We start from the raw sequence: 14,665 nt of genomic DNA on the forward strand, positions 1-14,665 counted from the left end.
ATACGGTATTTCTCATTATTCAAAGTCCAGAAAATCTTGCCCTTCGTCATTTCTTTGTTTTAAAAGTTTTAGCAATGTTTTACTTCAGTCAATGGAAGTAGAGGAGACTGTGGATGAATACACTCGGATGCCATATTACCAGACAGATAGGAAGGTCGAGACCTGTTAGGATTATAAAAATTCTTTGTTGCAACAATTGTGATTATTTGTAGCCTAAACTTTGAAAACATTTGCAAACTTTTAAAAATAATTATAAATTGGTAAAGAAGAAAAATTATTACAAAAATAAATAGCTTTTTAATATTTTCATCTATTGATGTTGAACCATTTTTACATTTAAGATAAATAAATCATTCAACATCTTAACTCATATTTTCCTTAATAAACTAGGAGATGTAGCTAAATATTAGTATGCAGTGGGGGTTTTCTGGGTATATCTAAGAGTCCTAAACCTCTCTTTTTTATTATTTCGCAGGTTAGTATTACATTATTGTTTAATTTTATAATAATACAAGTATTTATCTACATAATTATATAAGTGTGATCTGTTACTTTAATCTGTAGAAAAGTGCACGTTTAATTAAATCTGTAATAAGAGGATTTGTGTGTATGTGTATGTTTTTCGTATTGCGGGTGGGTTGAATTTAGGTAAGTGTGAGTGGGGTAGTGAATCTAAGATTAAGGATTTCAAATAATTTGTCAATGTTAGATCAAATTAATTATCTATACAGAAGAATGTTTCAATGATTGTACCAGTTTAAGCGGTTGAGTTTCAATACACCTATTTTAGTTAAACAATTGTTCGTATCATCAATGATTTTTTCTATTATTCTTCTATGCTAGTATATCTTATTGTAATACAAACAGTACTTTAGTGAATAAATTACAAAGAGGACAAAATTCTTGTATTAGGTTTATATTTAAGCTCAGATTAGATGAACATGTTACTACAAGCAGTTAGTATGGCTACTTAGTAGTGGTTAGAATATAATATGCTTTCGTTGTATTTTAAAATTCTAAAAAGAAAAGAGCCAGTATATTTAAATGAGAAATATACGACTTCGAGAAATGTACACTTAAGAGAAACACGGTTTGGTAATGTAATACTACAGTTTACTAGACATAGTACTGTTATATAATCAAATTCATTACGAGTAGAGTCTATAAGAAAAAATAAATGCGTTAGAGAGTGAACTTAGAGATTGTAACACTGTTTTTGAAAAGAGAGTATAATAACTTACTGGCAAGATATGATTTATTTATTTTAGATGAAGTATGTATGCGTATGTTTTTAGCCGTAACATTTACAAATATACAGTATCGTACAAAGTTTGAACTTGTTCAAGCACTGCTTGGTGATTTGAAAGGACGTTTAGGCTTTTTATATATAATCTGTACCTTTAAAACTGTTCATGAAACAGAAATGGTTGTACAAAAAGTTTATACAATTATATTTGTATGACGAAACACTTTTTGCTTTTGGTGGGTGTACATGAAAAAGTTGTGGAGTTTTTTAAATTTTAGCTACATTTGACATATATGTATATTTGTCACCTATAGGTGTATTTTATATATATATATATATATATATATATATGTTTTTGTATACGATTATATCTTAAAATAACGTTGGTAACATGAAGTTAGAGAGCAACACATAATAGGACAGCTGCCCTAGGAAATCTTTACTGCTGATCTTAGTAACGCCATTTCTTACCCAAAGTCAGATTGTTTAGCTAGTTTGTTTTTTTACCAGCTGTCTCAAAAAATGTCTGTGCTAGGTACGGTCAATAATTTATGTGATTTTTTTTAGCCCATCTCGTTCCAATAAAATACCTTGGTATCCAGCTTCATATACATATTCTCGAGGATTTCTAATGGACATTTTGTTTTGTTGCAATTGCTGCTCCCTATATTCTAACATTGCGCAAGATCCATATACTTCTGATACTTTTAGTTTACGTCTTCGGAAATCCTAACTTGAAAAACAACGTAATTAATATTTTAAAATTAAAATTAATTTTATCAAGCATTACAATTACCATCAACACAATTTTAAAATAGGAATTCCAAAATCAAATTAAATAGTGTCCTGAAATCGAAAACGTACGGATATTAAAGATATTTGTACACTTTTCAGATATCAATAAATTATTATTTCTTATTGATTAAAAGATTAAAATATATTCAAGTATTGAAATGAAATCAGGCAAAATGATTATGTTAGCTACAAGGTTAGTTTGAATCGGTTAAACACAGAATAATTTAACTAATTAATAGAACTTCAAGATCTTATAGAAATGTTAATTAAAACTTAATCCTTGTTTTTTATATTATTTCCACAAAATCATGACATGCCAAGTATTTCTATATTTCAAAGATAAACCCTTAGTTCTTTACTAGTAAAGTAGCTTTATAATTAAATGAATTGTGGTTGTATTATGTTCGTAATTTGTTCAAATGTTACAAATGCATTATGATTCTAAAAAACTTCTAAGTAAGCAACTAATTGATAAGCAACATCTGAGTACAAAATTTCATTTTAATGACGATGAAAGTATTAGAATTTTCTTAAAAAGGAATTTTCTTGCCTTAACCTATTCATTGTTTGCCCAAAATCATACTACTGTTTGAAACAGTAATATTGGAACGCTCGTAGTAAAGTTAGTATAAATATATTTTTTGTGTGTATAAAATAAGGCTTTTAATCGCCAAAATATTTTTGAGGTTTTAAAAACATTATGCTTGACCTTATAATTGAAATACTTCTATATTTGTAGCACATTGAATAAAACGTGGGAAATTTGATTTTTTTTTAATGTTCAACGACAAATAAAAGAAGAGACTACACGTCAGATATAATATAATGAATTATCACCTAACTGAAGAAGTATTTAGCTACAGATACCAAATAAAATTAACGAAAAATAGTTTTTTTATAGTTTAATTAATGGCGTTACTACTCTTGTTTAAATTTAGTATGACAATAAATGTTTAAAATAAAACGGCGAGGAAATTATTTTTCTGTACATGTTGACGCTCAATGTATACCTTCTGGAAAGTAAAGGAACCTCACAAACTAATAATATACACCACACCATCGCATTATTCTCTTTCAGATCCACCTCTCGTGTTGCATCAAGAGGTTTCTTGCTTAGTAATACTTATTACATTGGTTGCTGGTCTATCGTGATTTAATTCTTTTAATGTGTCCGACCACTGAAACTACTTTTTTTAGAAATTCTAAAACACATACAATAACTAGTGGAAAATTTAGAGACAATATTTTGGTAAAGTTATTGTTAAAATAAATTAGTATAAAAAAACACTGGAGTAGCTGCGGCTCATATGTTCACCTGGTGACACAATGAGAACATAACTTAGTCGTTGTTGTCAGAATTACGTTTGTTTTTTAGTCCAGATATCTCTGAAGTAGTGACAATTTAAAGAGTTTTTTTTCCACCTTCTTCGTCACCGACTTTTTTGGATCTCAGAGGGCATGTTGTTGATTCCAGATTCACATATTCAAGTCATTCGCATCGTTATTCCGACCTGAAAACACCCACTAACTTCTAAGATGTATTCTGGGGATAGATATACTCATTTTAATTATTAAGAAATATTTCACTTTAAATGGATTTATTTAACGTGGTAGTGGCTAAATTAGGGTTATTATGAACATACTCGGCTGTCATGCTGCAGTAAGAAGAGTCTGCAAAACCTGCTATTTTATAATATACCTAACTGGGAAGTTGCAGTGTGTATTCCCTGCCGAGAAACATGGGATGTGCGCCCTGCCTTAAACCGAATGTTCATATATACGGAGGAAAACGTATATATGTAATAGATCAAAAGTTTCGTTTTCATGAATTTTTATACTTGTCTATAGAAAAAAAATACTTCCTGCTAAAAGAGGAAACTTCCCACAAAAAGTGGTCTATTTCTATAATTCTTTTTAATTAAAATAAGTATTTTTCTATCAAAAGTTAAATTATATAAATTTTTTATAGTTTGTCTCATAAGTTCAGCTGATGACTAAAGTCATGATTTATTCATCGAGTTTTTGAAGGCCCTAGATTAAAATAAGACGTGTATTCAGGAAGATCCTTGAATCACAAAAGTAATATTTTTATTTGACCACGGATGGGTATAGTAGGGGTATATACAATATTTCCTTATACATTACTGAAGCCTAAATAGAGTCTTTATAAGGTTATATCCTTGTCTGTCCGTTGTGGCGATAAATAATACTCGATAGAAAGAGTTTAGAGGACTTGATACTTGGTGCATATTGCTCTTGTTTTCAAGGAAAACATTTATTAATGTTATTATTAACATTAAAAGCAGTTTTCATATGAACTGTCTAAAATATACGGATCATGTAATAGAAGGTCTATTTCAGTTAATATTTAAATTCAAATATAATTATACGAAGAGTTTTAAATATGAAAAGTCTACATTTGAAATGATGACGAAGTCAGTGGATCCCCAGTGCAGCTGAAAAGAATCTAATGGATAAGGACTTTGGGCCAAGACGATGTATACTTATAACTTTGAACACAAAAAACATTGACAAAGGATGGTTGTGAACAACACGATAGTTTAAGACTTATGTTGATGATAACAATAATCTTAAAAGTCACCGGAGACAATCATTCAGTATGTTTTCCAAAATAATTAAAAGTGGTATAGTTGAAAGTTGATAGATGGAATTAAATATGGAATTTGCTTGTGACTTATATTTGAAACTGCCATTTTACTTTTAGAATTCACACAATGGAAGTTGTAATAGACCAAAGTACAACAATACTTTTATTTGATTTGAATAAATCGAGCGTTAATAAAAGGATTTACTCTAAGGTTTTGAAGAACATTAATCATAGAAATTAATTATTAATAGAAATCTAGCTTTTTTTGAGTCAGATCGAAAGAGAGTTACATTAAGTAAAGCTTGATTAAGTTAAAAATATCATCCAGTTGGTTGCACAGTTAACGTCCAAGTGTACAAACTTACCACAACATGAGCTGTAATGAAATGTCATTACAGAGACATTTTTCTCCTGTATCCTTTCTGAATTGAAATAAACTGACAGCACTTTGCAAATGAATATATATTTGTGTCACTATGCAACTCAGATTAGACTCATAATGTCAGTATATATACACACACACACACACACACACACACACACACACACAACACACACACACACACACACACACACACACAACCACACACACACATATATATATATATATATAAAACTTTATTTTCAACCTGAAATAAGATAAATGTGTTCGATTTTTATACAACAGAACCGTTTTAAGTTAAATTTCTTCTATTTAATATTACACTACCAGCTTTCGGTTATCGAATATTGTATATTGTTCTTACTTTCTGTCTGAACTTGGTGTTCTATGGGAACCCTTTTACAAACTTATTTATTACGAACACGTTCTTTAATAATTAAAAAAGTACTAATTAAGAGGATGATAAACTGAAATTTTTCTTTCTTGGAATAGGTTTTTAAGTGATCAAGACAAAATTGTGGTTTAAGTATACATTCATTATGAATCTATAAGGTATCTGAAGTATCAACGGCACAAAATAAAATTATAAGTATATATCTAATACTATTACGCATTTTAGGTAATAAAATTTAGAGAGTGCATTAGGTAAGTTCTGTTACATTTACGGAGTATTATTTAGGATCAGATATATCACTTTATATTACACAAGGTAGGAGTAAGTCACACCACGTGTCCTGTAACTGGCTTCGTTGAGGTTAAATGTAAAATTTAAAGCCTTATTAACATGTCTTGTGGACAGACAGACGAACGGAAAATCATATTGAAAATTATAATCGTACATCCCACAAAGAAAGTAATAAAAATATTTGGTAGCATTGTTTTAGGCTTCAATGATGCTCCGCCACATATCCTGGGTTAACATCCAACTTCATAGAACTGATTCTTGAAATGTTTTGTAGATAGGTGGACAAACTTATACATATATAGATAGGTGAATAATACTGAAATTATATTTTAATCTCCAACATACAAAATAGAAATTGTGCCATCATACCAGGCTTACTATGATACTCAGTCACATCCCATGTATAGACGTGCAGCACCATACAAATCATTCTTGTATTATGTAGAATTACATGTTTCCTGAAAGATATATCCTCTATAGTTAGGTGAGAATCGGTAATTTTTTAGATTAGGACCACTAAATATTAATATTTTTAAGGAGGTTATTTCTACTTAAGATAAATTTTAATTTACAACAAAAAACATTTTAAGTAGAAACATTCCAAACCTCGTAATTTAAAATATTTTTGTAAAAATAACCTGTTTACTTGTTTGGAGAACCGCTGATTTAATCATATGCTAAGTTGAAGGTGCTGCGAAAAATAAATCCGTGGGCTATAGTGTTTGCTTTCAAAGTCATAAGATGAAAAAATATGATTAAAGATATTGTTTGTGCTATAACAAATGTATTGAAATGTATGTTTTTTTTTAATTAGTATACAAATTCACTGAAAAATTGCGGTTAAATTGTGAGATTAAATATTATTAATGCATAAAAGCTTTTATATTGCTTTTAAATTGCTAAGGAGCTACTCATTTAATTCTCAAACGCGTAACTTTCCCTGGTATTGTAAGTGTGTGAACTGGGATGTTTATTTTTTCATAGTTATATACTTTTCTACATTCAGTTTCAGTATGCGAATAAAATTCATCGCTTTTGTAAGAGGTAATGAAAAGTACGCAAACAGACAGTTTCCGTTTACCTGCTCTCTCATATTGACTCTGTTTCTTTTAAATTTAGCATTTACTAATTACAAGATTGCGGTTAGTTTAATATTATCTATCACTAAAAGTAATACAAGATCAAAAAATTTTCAAACCCGTGAGTCCTTATACATACAGACCAAAAAGTGTAGTAAAACTATTTTGCAATTAAATTTAAAGAAATAATTTACTACGTGTGGTTTTTAAGAAACAATCATATTATACTTTGCTTAATGCTATACAATTTATTAATCAAATTTACTCATTCTATTATTGAGGTTAATGGCAATGGTGAAAGCTGTATCAAATAAAATAGTAATTATAAAAACAAGCGTCTTTTTCGAGTTAAATTTAGCGACGTATTAATTATTTAAAAATCATATCTTACTAGTTTCATTATTTAAGGGAACTATTTACCATACAAAACTTGGTTATATCCTTTGTAACATGTGCAATTTATTAGTTGAAACCGTAAACAGATGGTAAAAAACCGGAGTGGCTATAAAATGAGCTAATTGAACAAATAACCTTCACAAGTGCTATGGTTATGATCGTTGTGGAAATAAAAATAAACGAACAATTTTTGTTCATTTTTTATTAAAGTAAATAAAAACAAATTACCTTAGAAAAGAAAAGGTAAACATTGTCTAAAATTATATATGTACTCAGCCTGGTTACAGGTAATTAACTAAGCTATATTTTCAAAATGTCTTTTAACTTACAATATCTATAACCTGCCTAAAAGAAAATAACAAGAATTTCTATTCAAACAAAATATGAGTTTTAATTTTCCTAATTCTAAAAGCTATTACCAAAACAGTTAGGTTGAAACATTGGCCAATCAGTTTTTGTTGCAAATTTTAAAATCGAATAACATGGGTTACTCGGTTTTGTAAAATGGAATAAACAATTGTAGTGAGTTATAATTTTGACGTAGCCCATGTTATGAAAAAACATAAAATCTATAGGTTCATGATTTAAATTGTTTTAAGACAAAACACAATACGCAGATCAAAAATAGGGATGATATGGTATATTAGGTGTTCAGTTTTCATAAGGACGTTTTTATACTCAATTTGTTTTTTAAGTGGAACGTGGGGAGGGGGAGAAGTCATACTGAAATAAAAGGCATAATAAATATTTATTATATTTTATTAAAATTACGATTTCATTCTTCAAAACATAGAATTTCGTAACAAATTTTAATTATAATTTAATATTACTTTTAATAATAAATAACTTTTGACAATGAGCACAAAGATGAAAATATTTTTGGTTGTAAACAATACAACAAGGAAAAAAACTAATGAAATTGGTTTGGAAATAGTTTTAATCAAATAATAATTCGTCTCTACTTTATTGATACCGAACTAAGTTCTTCAAAGGCAATAGATTTTTTTTTGTTGAAAAAGAGTTTGAAAAAACTTCCCCAACAGCCAATAATCTTACACGTTTGAAATTGGATGTTTAAAAAGTTTAATTCCATGATTGCAGTGAATAAGTTCGTTACATTAGAGTCAATTCTAGTAACACAGCTTAGTTTACACTATTGTTTAAGTGTAACATTAGCTTTTTGGTACTTATTCATCAAAAAATGAACAGCAAATAACTATGCAATTGAAGGGACTCAATGAAACGTGAATTTTCATTTTATAATCTTCTTGACCCTCAAGCGAGAAAATTACAAGTGTTTGTTCTATGATTACATTTCTGTAAAACATACATGTAACAGAACATTTTGCGAATCACCAAAAAATATAAAATTTGGAGTAAAACTATGTAATTTAGTCATGAATTACTATTATTTCAATGCTAGTTTGATTATTAATCTTTTAATTCTGGGTTTTGTGTAATAAGGTTTTATTACTATATTTACTAGCACATAATAGATCATTGGAATACGAAGGGAATAACAATACAATATGTATACATTGCTAGTTTATACTAAATTTATTTTTTTTTTTTTCATATGTTAGGTATATATTATGCTTAAAATGTAAATAAATAATGTTATTATTTTATTACATTTTTAGATTAAATGTAATAATACTGTAAATTAAAACTACAAACGGAGATTAAGTACGATATAAATACGTTTGATATTAAAAACAATTGAGTTGTAATATATAATTTACTTTCCTTATATACAACCAATGTTTAAAAACTAGTAATCACACGTGATATAAACCGGGGTTATGTGTTAATCAATTAAACATAATTTATGTTGAAGTCATTTCTCGCATATGCAATATGTTTATTATGCCGTAGCGGTTAAGCGGAAGTACGGGAACATATGCCAAGTATAAAAAAAACACTATTTATAATTCAATGTCTTCAATTTCTTTCTCGGTTTATTATTTTTAATTACTTTACAATTTTTTCAATGTATTACGCCTAGTTTTTTATCTCCCAATAACTCATAGTATATATCTTCTGTACTATTTGGTTTAACATATAAATTACTATACAAGACAATCTGCGAATTTCGTGAGTTAGTCCCTTGACTTAGATAGCAATAGGAGTTAAGGGTGTACTGTCACCTCACTATGTATTGCTTTAAGTGGATCTGCTTTCAATAACCACCCCCCCCCCCCCCCACCCCCCCCCCCCCCCACCCCCCCCCCCCCCCACCCCCCCCCCCCCCCACCCCCCCCCCCCCCCACCCCCCCCCCCCCCCACAGGAATCATCTATAGTTGGAAGTAGGTACCCGAGCTTGTTTGGTAGTCCCAAGTCCGGTTTTAAAAAGTATGTAGACAAACACTCCCCTACAGTAGTTTGGTTCTGGAGACGACCCGTGTTTTACTTCACTAAGTGGTATTACTGTCTGGTCATAGCTTGAAGCCACTACGGTTAAAGAATTCGGTATCGTTGGGCTTTGATGGTGAATTAGGCCTAGACGAATAGTTTTTTTTAATTAGATATAATCATCGTAGTCATCCTTAAACTAGTCTACTTTGCATCTTCAAGTCTGACATTTGGATATGTCAGCCCAACAGCAAGGCAATCCTATTTTCTTCCGAGCTATGCCTATAAGTGTTTTTTTTTTATTTAAAACCTTAGCATTAAGTCCGTATCTCATAAAAAAGCTTTTCTGAATTGAAAAAACTTTCAATTATAATTTGTCGTGTGTATACTCCTGATGGGTGCAAATGTAGGAGTCGCAAATAGACACGGGAACCCCCATTTTCCACACACGTGAAGGGTCCAGGAGTGGGGAATAGGGGGACATTGTCAGTTTTTCACCATTTTTCATGGGAATTGAGATTTACTGTCTAAATCTTCTAATTCTAACGTCCCATACAGATACGTTTCATATAATTTTCATTAGTTTTTTAACATGATTTTCAAGGAGCTTAGCTAAATGTTTGCTAATACTATCAATATAGTACTCCCCTTAAATCCATAAAAAATATCTTTTTATATTTAATATAAAATAAAAAATAGTAGGTTTACAACTCTTGTTTTTAGGAGAGGAAAAAAAGAGAGGAAATGTCAAATAAACATTATTCAAAACGAACGGAGAAACACGTTTTATTGTAAAAAGAGAAATCTAACATAAACTTTCAAACTATACGTACACTCAAGTAGCAAAATTGTAAACGTTAGTGATTATTGATTTTAACAGATGCTATTTATTGTAGTGTATTTAGTGAGTGAGAAGGTTACGTAAGTTGGTAGGTATCCATAGTGATCTATTAGTAATGTCTGCAACCAGGTCTGATTGTTGGCAGTTAAATGTATTGTCAGGCCGATCTGTAACTTATGACGCGATGTGGGTCTCAATAAGAATTAAAGAGATGCTCATTCGAGGCTTTGCTCTCACTGTGGACGTCCACATCACGCCCACTACCCTAGCAACCAACCGGTCCCCAAGCTGAGCCAGTGCGCCAGCATGTACCCACCCGGAGTCTCACTACCACACCAGACCACCGTCAATGATTAACCTCCCGCGGTACCCTGTCCGTTCCTTTACCGAGCTGGATCCCATAGAGCAATGTTACTCTAAATGTGTAGTTGTAATTATTCCTATCCACCCTCGACCCCCATAAGAGAGTACAGTGTCGCGACACCGCTTACATTACAGTGGCGACGAAGGGAAAACAACTGCCCAAACAGTGGAACGTCGCTTACAGTGGCCGAACGAGGAAAAATAAAATCACACAAAAAAACTGCAAACAGTAGAAATTACAGTGATTTAGTGCGGAAGGGGCAACAAAGTCGTAATGAACACGTGCTAAATAAACAACGTAACTGTGGCGAGGGACATTCGGGACATTGAAACAGTGATATTACAGTGGATATACGTGCGGAAGCGGCAACTATAGTCTAATGAACACGTTGCACTAATAACCGCGTAATGATGTCAAGGGAACCATTCCGGGGAGGCATTCCAGACGGTGTCGGGCAGTAGTAAGTGGTACGCCGTAGATCGTGATATAAACTATTCTACTGGTGTAAGCCAGCGCACACAAGCTGAGTTTTAATCGTTTGCAAATTAATGCCGTTTAGACGATTATCATTTTAACCGGGGAGCCATTTTAAAACAGTTTATTCTACGGAGTGTAACAAGCGAAAACAAAATGGGTCTAACTATCGGGTCTAATGGGTTTTAGTTTTGATAGTGCGGAAGAATCGTGGCAGTCTTATATAGAGAGATTTGAGTTTTTTATTGATTGTAATGATATCGATAATTCAAAGAAACTAAGCACTTTGTTGACAGTTATGGGTGTAAGGACCTATACGTTACTGAAAGACTTAATTACACCAGACAAACCGTTCTGACAAGTCGTACAAGGAAATTGTGGACACTATAGCGAATCATCTGCATCCCAAGCCTTCTTTTATCACGGAAAGATTTAAATTTAGTAGGCGGAATCAATTGGATCATGAAACGGTTAGCGATTATATTGTGCATTTAAAACAGTTATCTAAGTATTGTGAATTTGGTGATAAATTGCCAGACTAATGGGCAATTTATCACCCCCTTAAGGGACAGATTAGTCGCGGGTCTGCGAGACCAACAGATACAGAAAAGACTTCTCGGGGAGGAGAACCTCACTTATGAAAAAGCCGTGCAACTAGCTACTGCAATGGAATTTGCTGAGAAGGGGGCGGCCCAGATGACAACTGCAGGAGGACGTATTCACCGGATGCAGAGCAGCGGGTCGATACCGAAAAGGACACAGGCGGCGAGCATCGCAGCGAGACGGTCATCGGACGGCGGGAAGGCGCTGGGAGACATCACCTGCTATTGTTGCGGCAAGCGAGGATCACACACAGCATCGCAATGTCGGTTTCGTGAGTACACGTGTAATCATTGTAAAAAGAAGGGACACCTTGAAAGAGTTTGTAGATCGAAAAATTATGTTAACAAACCTAATGAGAACAAACCAAATGTTTTTACAAATAGGTCTAAGGAGCCTTCAGCTAAAGGGAAACAGTTTTACAGCAATAAAAAGCAATATGTTTATAAGGTAGGCAGGCACTATGTAGAGGAAAGTAAAGAATCAGCAGAGTCCGGTTTCAGATAATCACTGGAAACATAAAGACAATGACGATGTGTATGACATTTCCAATCTATTTACGGTTAAAGAAATAGAAACTAAGATTAATAAAATTGAGCCAATAACGGTACAGTTATTAGTGGAAAGTAAGGAAATTGTATTTGAAGTCGATAGTGGAGCTTGTGTTTCAGTTATGTCAGAAAAAGATTGTAAGACTAAGTTAGGAAATATAAACATGTATCCAACTAGCTTAGTATTAAGTTCATATACACATGAAAAGATCAGGCCTTTAGGTAAGGTTATGGTCAATGTACAACATAAAGGTAAAGAGAAACAATTAGCTTTAATACATCGTAGCTAATGGGGCTAATCCCTTGTTAGGGCGTGATTGGATGCAAGCATTAGATTTAACAGTTAGAGTGCCTAGTAATGTAAACAACGTACAGTCAGCTGATCGCACGAGCATGGTGGGGGTTGTGCCAACTGCAGGCGGCAGCGCGGCAGACGCATGCACGCCTGTCAGTGGAAGCCACAACACACTTGTAGAGGTAAACAAACAAACATCTGTCAATCCGTCTGTTGTCAACAACAACAAACAAGTAGAATTACTGTACAATGAGTTTCCAAATGTATTTACGGATAAGTTGGATGTTTCAAGGGTGCACCAGTTAAATTAAAGTTAAAAAGAAAATGTAGTACCAAAATACTTTAAACCTAGGACGTTACCTTTTACACTTAAAGAAAAAGTAGAAGCCGAGCTGACTAGACTAGAACAAGAGAAACGTTATTTCACCAGTAGATACCAGTGAATGGGGGACTCCCATTGTACCAATTATTAAGGCTAATGGGAAAATAAGAATTTGTGGGGATTATAAAATAACTGTAAATCCTTTCTTGGAGGTAGACCGACACCCGTTACCGAAAATTGAAGAAATATTTGCCAGCCTACAAAACGGAGAAAAATTCTCTAAAATAGATTTATCTTCAGCTTATCAGCAGCTTAAACTAGATGTAGATAGTCAAACGTATTGTACAATTAGCACACACAAAGGATGTATGCTTACAATCGCCTATGTTTTGGTATCAGTTCAGCACCGGGAATATTCCAGAGAATAATAGAACGAACATTACAAGGTATCCCGGGGGTAACTGTATTTTTAGATGACATTCTAGTAACAGGTAAAAACAATGAGGAACACATGCATAGACTTAGACTAGTGTGTCAAAGACTTGAAGACAATGGGTTCACAGTGAGCAAGAACAAATGTAAATTTTTCTGTGACAGTTTAGAATATTTAGGTTTTGTTATCAGTAAACAAGGGTTGCATACCGCACCTAGTAAGGTTGAAGCAATTGTCAAGGCACCTGAACCTCCAAAATGTGACACAGCTTAAAGCCCTTCCTTGGTCTTGTTAATTACTATTCACGTTTCATTCCTAGGATATCCACTATTTTAACCCCAATGTATCAGTTGTTAAGAAAGGATACCGATTTTGTATTTAATTTAGCATGTAAGAAGGCACTACAAGAGATTAAGCAAAAAGTTAATCTCTGCTGAAGTTTTAGCGCATTATGATCCTGCATTACCACTAGTGGTAGCCAGTGATGCTAGTCCATATGGCATTGCATCAGTTTTGAGTCAGATTCAATACGACGGTACAGAAAGACCTATATCATTCGCAAGTAGAGTGTTAAATAGCGCTGGAGAAAAACTATTCACAAATAGATAAGGAAGCATTAAGCATTGTATTTGGTGTTAAGAAATTTAGTCAATATTTATATGGTACACAGTTTTTGTTAAAGACTGATCATAAGCCTTTAGTGGCTATTTTTGGACCAAAGAAAGGGTTACCTGCTTTCGCAGCCAGTAGGTTACAACGATACGCTTTGTTTTAAGTGGTTTCCAATATGAGATTGTGTATGTTAAGTCCCAAAACCATGGCAAATGCCGATGGTTTATCTAGATTACCTGTAAATAGTGAGATTAAAGATGAAATCTCGGATGATGACCTTAATATTAATGTCATAGGTACCTATTTGCAGTGTTTAGCTGAAAATGACATACCATTAAGCTATGTAGACATAAAAAGAGAGATCAATAGGTAGATAGATGAAATCAAAAAGGTGAATATCCTATGTAGACATTAGGTTTGGGCCTTATTGTAACTGAAACCAGATCTAAAGCCATTTGAAATTAGACAGTTCGGAATTAACCTTGGAGCAAGGAATCCCCAGAATGTGGGGGTTACAGGGATGGTAACTCAACCTAAAAGGTTCAGAATAATAAACATTTTCGTGGAAACGAATTGCATACTTCACACATAGGGTATTGTTGCGCAAGAAGGCATTAGCCCGTGGCATA

The sequence above is a fragment of the Homalodisca vitripennis genome, chromosome 3 (assembly GCF_021130785.1).
Source record: "Homalodisca vitripennis isolate AUS2020 chromosome 3, UT_GWSS_2.1, whole genome shotgun sequence".
NCBI classification, from domain to species: Eukaryota; Metazoa; Arthropoda; class Insecta; order Hemiptera; family Cicadellidae; genus Homalodisca; species Homalodisca vitripennis.